Genomic DNA, 5,767 nt, shown 5'->3' on the forward strand with positions numbered 1-5,767 from the left:
CCTATACCTAAAAGGCTTACAGAAATTATTAACAAGGAGTGGGATAGACCCGGTGTGCCCTTTTCACCCCCTCCTGTATTTAGAAAAATGTTTCCAATAGACGCCACCACATGGGACCTATGGCAGACGGTCCCTAAGGTGGAGGGAGCAGTTTCTACTCTGGCTAAGCGCACCACTATCCCGGTAGAGGATAGCTGTGCTTTTTCAGATCCAATGGATAAAAAGTTAGAGGATTACCTTAAGAAGATGTTTGTTCAACAAGGTTTTATATTGCAACCCCTTGCATGCATCGCGCCTGTCACTGCTGCGGCGGCATTCTGGTTTGAGTCTCTGGAAGAGACCCTTAGCACGGCTCCATTGGATGACATTATGAACAAGCTTAAAGCCCTTAAGCTAGCTAATTCATTTATTTCTGATGCCGTAGTACACTTAACCAAACTTACGGCTAAGAACTCCGGATTCGCCATTCAAGCGCGCAGAGCGCTGTGGCTTAAATCCTGGTCAGCTGATGTGACTTCTAAATCTAAACTGCTTAATATTCCTTTCAAAGGGCAGACCTTATTCGCCCTTTGAAAGGAAATTATCGCTGATATTACTGGAGGTAAGGGCCATGCTCTGCCTCAAGACAGGGCCAAACCAAAGGTTAAACAGTCTAATTTTCATGCCTTTCGTAACTTCAAGGCAGGAGCAGCATCAACTTCCTCGGCTCCAAGACAGGAAGGAACTGTTGCTCGCTTCAGACAGGGCTGGAAAGTTAACCAGTCCTGGAACAAGGGCAAGCAGGCCAGAAAACCTGCTGCTGCCCCTAAGACAGCATGAAGTGAGGGCCCCCTATCCGGAAACGGATCTAGTGGGGGGCAGACTTTCTCTCTTGGCCCAGGCTTGGGCAAGAGATGTCCAGGATCCCTGGGCGTTGGAAATCATATCTCAGGGATATCTTCTGGACTTCAAAGCTTCTCCTCCACAAGGGAGATTTCATCTTTCAAGGTTGTCAGCAAACCAAATAAAGAAAGAGGCGTTTCTACGCTGTGTACAAGACCTCTTGCTAATGGGGGTGATCCACCCAGTTCCGCGGTCGGAACAAGGGCAAGGATTCTATTCAAATCTGTTTGTGGTTCCCAAAAAAGAGGGAACCTTCAGACCAATCTTGGACTTAAAGATCTTAAACAAATTCCTAAGAGTTCCATCGTTCAAAATGGAAACTATTCGAACCATCCTACCCATGATCCAAGAGGGTCAGTACATGACCACAGTGGATTTAAAGGATGCCTATCTTCACATACCGATTCACAAGCATCATTACCGGTATCTAAGATTTGCCTTCCTAGACAGGCATTACCAGTTTGTAGCTCTTCCCTTCGGGTTAGCTACGGCTCCAAGAATCTTTACAAAGGTTCTGGGCTCTCTTCTGGCGGTACTAAGACCGCGAGGCATAGCGGTAGCTCCGTACCTAGACGACATTCTGATACAAGCGTCAAGTTTCCAAACTGCCAAGTCTCATACAGAGATAGTTCTGGCATTTCTAAGGTCACATGGGTGGAAGGTGAACGCAGAAAAGAGTTCTCTATTACCACTCACAAGAGTTCCCTTTCTAGGGACTCTTATAGATTCTGTAGAAATGAAGATTTACCTGACGGAGGCCAGGTTATCAAAACTTCTAAATGCTTGCCGTGTCCTTCATTCCATTCAACACCCGTCAGTGGCTCAGTGCATGGAGGTAATCGGCTTAATGGTAGCGGCAATGGACATAGTACCATTTGCGCGCCTGCATCTCAGACCGCTGCAATTGTGCATGCTAAGTCAGTGGAATGGGGATTACTCAGATTTGTCCCCTCTGCTAAATCTGGATCAAGAGACCAGAGATTCTCTTCTATGGTGGCTTTCTCGGCCACATCTGTCCAAGGGGATGCCCTTCCGCAGGCCAAATTGGACGATTGTAACAACAGACGCCAGCCTTCTAGGTTGGGGCGCAGTCTGGAATTCCCTGAAGGCTCAGGGATCATGGACTCAGGAGGAGAGTCTCCTTCCAATAAACATTCTGGAATTAAGAGCAATTTTCAATGCTCTTCTGGCTTGGCCTCAGTTAGCAGCTCTGAGGTTCATCAAGTTTCAGTCGGACAACATCACGACTGTGGCTTACATCAACCATCAAGGAAAAACCAGGAGTTCCCTAGCGATGTTGGAAGTCTCAAAGATAATTTGCTGGGCAGAGTCTCACTCTTGCCACCTGTCAGCACTGGGAGGTGGATTTTCTAAGTCGCCAGACCTTTCATCCGGGGGAGTGGGAACTTCATCCGGAGGTCTTTGCCCAACTGATTCATCGTTGGGGCAAACCAGATCTGGATCTCATGGCGTCTCGCCAGAACGCCAAGCTTCCTTGTTACGGATCCAGGTCCAGGGATCCGGGAGCGGTGCTGATAGATGCTCTGACAGCACCTTGGGTTTTCAACATGGTTTATGTGTTTCCACCATTCCCGATGCTTCCTCGATTGATTGCAAGAATCAAACAGGAGAGAGCATCGGTGATTTTGATAGCGCCTGCGTGGCCACGCAGGACCTGGTATGCAGATCTAGTGGACATGTCGTCTTGTCCACCTTGGTCTCTGCCTCTGAGACAGGACCTTCTGATGCAGGGTCCTTTCAAACATCCAAATCTAATTTCTCTGAGACTGACTGCATGGAGATTGAACGCTTGATTCTATCAAAGCGTGGATTCTCGGAGTCAGTTATTGATACCTTGATACAGGCTAGGAAACCTGTTACCAGGAAAATTTACCATAAAATATTGCGTAAATATTTATATTGGTGCGAATCCAAGAGTTACTCATGGAGTAAGGTTAGGATTCCTAGGATATTGTCTTTTCTACAAGAAGGTTTAGAAAAGGGTTTATCTGCTAGTTCGTTAAAGGGGCAGATTTCAGCTCTGTCTATCCTTCTACACAAACGTCTGGCAGAAGTTCCAGACGTTCAAGCTTTTTGTCAGGCTTTGGCTAGGATTAAGCCTGTGTTTAAGACTGTTGCTCCGCCGTGGAGCTTAAACTTAGTTCTTAACGTTCTGCAAGGCGTTCCGTTTAAACCCCTTCATTCCATCGATATCAAGCTGTTATCTTGGAAAGTTCTATTTTTGATGGCTATTTCCTCGGCTCGAAGAGTCTCTGAGTTATCTGCCTTACATTGTGATTCTCCTTATCTGATTTTTCATTCAGACAAGGTAGTTCTGCGTACTAAACCTGGGTTCTTACCTAAGGTAGTCACTAACAGGAATATCAATCAAGAGATTGTTGTTCCATCATTGTGTCCTAACCCTTCTTCAAAGAAGGAACGACTTTTGCACAATCTGGACGTCGTCCGTGCCCTGAAATTTTATTTGCAGGCAACTAAAGATTTTCGTCAAACTTCTTCTTTGTTTGTCGTTTATTCTGGACAGAGGAGAGGTCAAAAAGCTTCGGCTACCTCTCTCTCTTTTTGGCTTCATAGCATAATACGTTTAGCTTATGAGACTGCTGGACAGCAGCCTCCTGAAAGGATTACAGCTCATTCTACTAGAGCTGTGGCTTCCACTTGGGCCTTTAAGAATGAGGCCTCTGTTGAACAGATTTGCAACTTGGTCTTCACTTCACACTTTTTCAAAATTTTACAAATTTGATACTTTTGCTTCTTCGGAGGCTGTTTTTGGGAGAAAGGTTTTACAGGCAGTGGTTCCTTCCGTGCAAAGATCCTGCCTTGTCCCTCCCGTCATCCGTGTACTTTTAGCTTTGGTATTGGTATCCCATAAGTAATGGATGACCCGTGGACTGACTACACTTAACAAGAGAAAATATAATTTATGCTTACCTGATAAATTCTTTTCTCTTGTAGTGTAGTCAGTCCACGGCCCGCCCTGTTTTTACGGCAGGTCTAAATTTTAATTAAACTCCAGTCACCACTGCACCCTATAGTTTCTCCTTTCTCGTTTGGTTTCGGTCGAATGACTGGGAATGACGTAGAGGGGAGGAGCTATGTAGCAGCTCTGCTTGGGTGATCCTCTTGCACTTCCTGTTAGGGAGAAGTTATAATCCCATAAGTAATGGATGACCCGTGGACTGACTACACTACAAGAGAAAAGAATTTATCAGGTAAGCATAAATTATATTTTTTTGTAATATAGTTTAGTGTATTTAATTGTATTTTATTTTAGAAAATTGTATTTAATTTATTTAATTAATTTATTGATAGTGTAGTGTTAGGTGTATTTGTAACTTAGGTTAGGATTTATTTTACAGGTAATTTTGTAATTATTTTAACTAGGTAGCTATTAAATAGTTATTAACTATTTAATAGCTATTGTACCTAGTTAAAATAAATACAATGTTGCCGGTAAAATAAAAATAAATCCTAAAATAGCTACAATGTAACTATTAGTTATATTGTATCTATATTATGGTTTATTTTATAGGTATTTAGTTTTAAATAGTAATAATTTATTTAATTATAGTAAATTTATTTAGTTTAATTTAAATTATATTTAACTTAGGGGGGTGTTAGGGTTAGGGTTAGGTTTAGGGGTTAATAACTTTATTATAGTAACGGCGACGTTGGGGGCGGGAGATTAGGGGTTAATAATTGTAGGTAGGTTGTGGCGATGTTAGGGAGGGCAGATTAGAGGTTAATAAAATGTATTATAGTGTTTGCGAGGTGGGAGTGCGGCGGTTTAGGGGTTAATACATTTATTATAGTGGCGGCGATGTCCGGTCGGCAGATTAGAGGTTAATAAGTTTAGGTAGGTGGCGGTGATGTTGGGGGGGCAGATTAGGGGTTAATAAATTTAATATAGGTGTCGGCGATGTTAGGGACAGCAGATTAGGGGTTCATAGGGATAATGTAGGTGGCGGCGGTGTCCGGACGGCAGATTAGGGTTTAAATCATTTTATTATAGTGTTTGCAATGTGAGGGGGGGGCTCGGTTTAGGGGTTAATAGGTAGTTTATGGGTGTTAGTGTACTTTGTAGCACTGTAGTTAAGAGCTTTATGTTCCAGCGTTAGCCCATAAAACTCTTAACTACTGAGTTTTAAATGCGGTTGGAGTCTTGGAGGTAGAGGCTCTACCGCTCACTTTCTCCAAGACTCGTAATACCAGCGTTAGGCAAATCCCATTAAAAAGATAGGATACGCAATTGACGTAAGGGGATTTGCGGTAGCCTCGAGTGGCAGAAAAAAAGTGAGCGGTGAGCCTCTACCTTTCAGACTCGTAATACCAGCATTAGGTAAAAAGCAGTGTTGGGACCTCTCAACGCTGCTTTTTAAGGCTAACGTAAAACTCGTAATCTAGGCGTATATGTTTCTCACTGAAATTATTTACAAACAGCTTGTACAATTATGGAACAAATGGTTGTAAATGCTTCTCTGGGATCACCTTTGTTTAAAAATAGCAAACATATATGGCTTTGGCGTTGATTTTTGGTAATTAGAAGGCCGCTAAATTAAGCTACGCACCACACTTGTATTATGCCCAGCAATGAAGGGGTTAATTAGGTAGCTTGTAGGGTTAATTCTTTCTTTAGTGTAGAGATCAGCCTCTCTGACACATCCTACCCCTGATCCCTCCCTGACCCCTCTCAAACAGCTCTCTTCCCTCCCCCATCCCCCAATGATCACCCCCATCTTAAGTACTGGCAGAAAGTCTGCCAGTAAAAAAATAAGTTTTTTTTTGTTTTTTTTTAATATTTTTTTATTATATATTTTCTGCAGTGTAGGATCACCCCTTACCACCCAAACTCCCTGAGCCCCCC

This window comes from Bombina bombina, chromosome 12 (assembly GCF_027579735.1).
Source record: "Bombina bombina isolate aBomBom1 chromosome 12, aBomBom1.pri, whole genome shotgun sequence".
In the NCBI taxonomy this organism is placed as follows: Eukaryota; Metazoa; Chordata; class Amphibia; order Anura; family Bombinatoridae; genus Bombina; species Bombina bombina.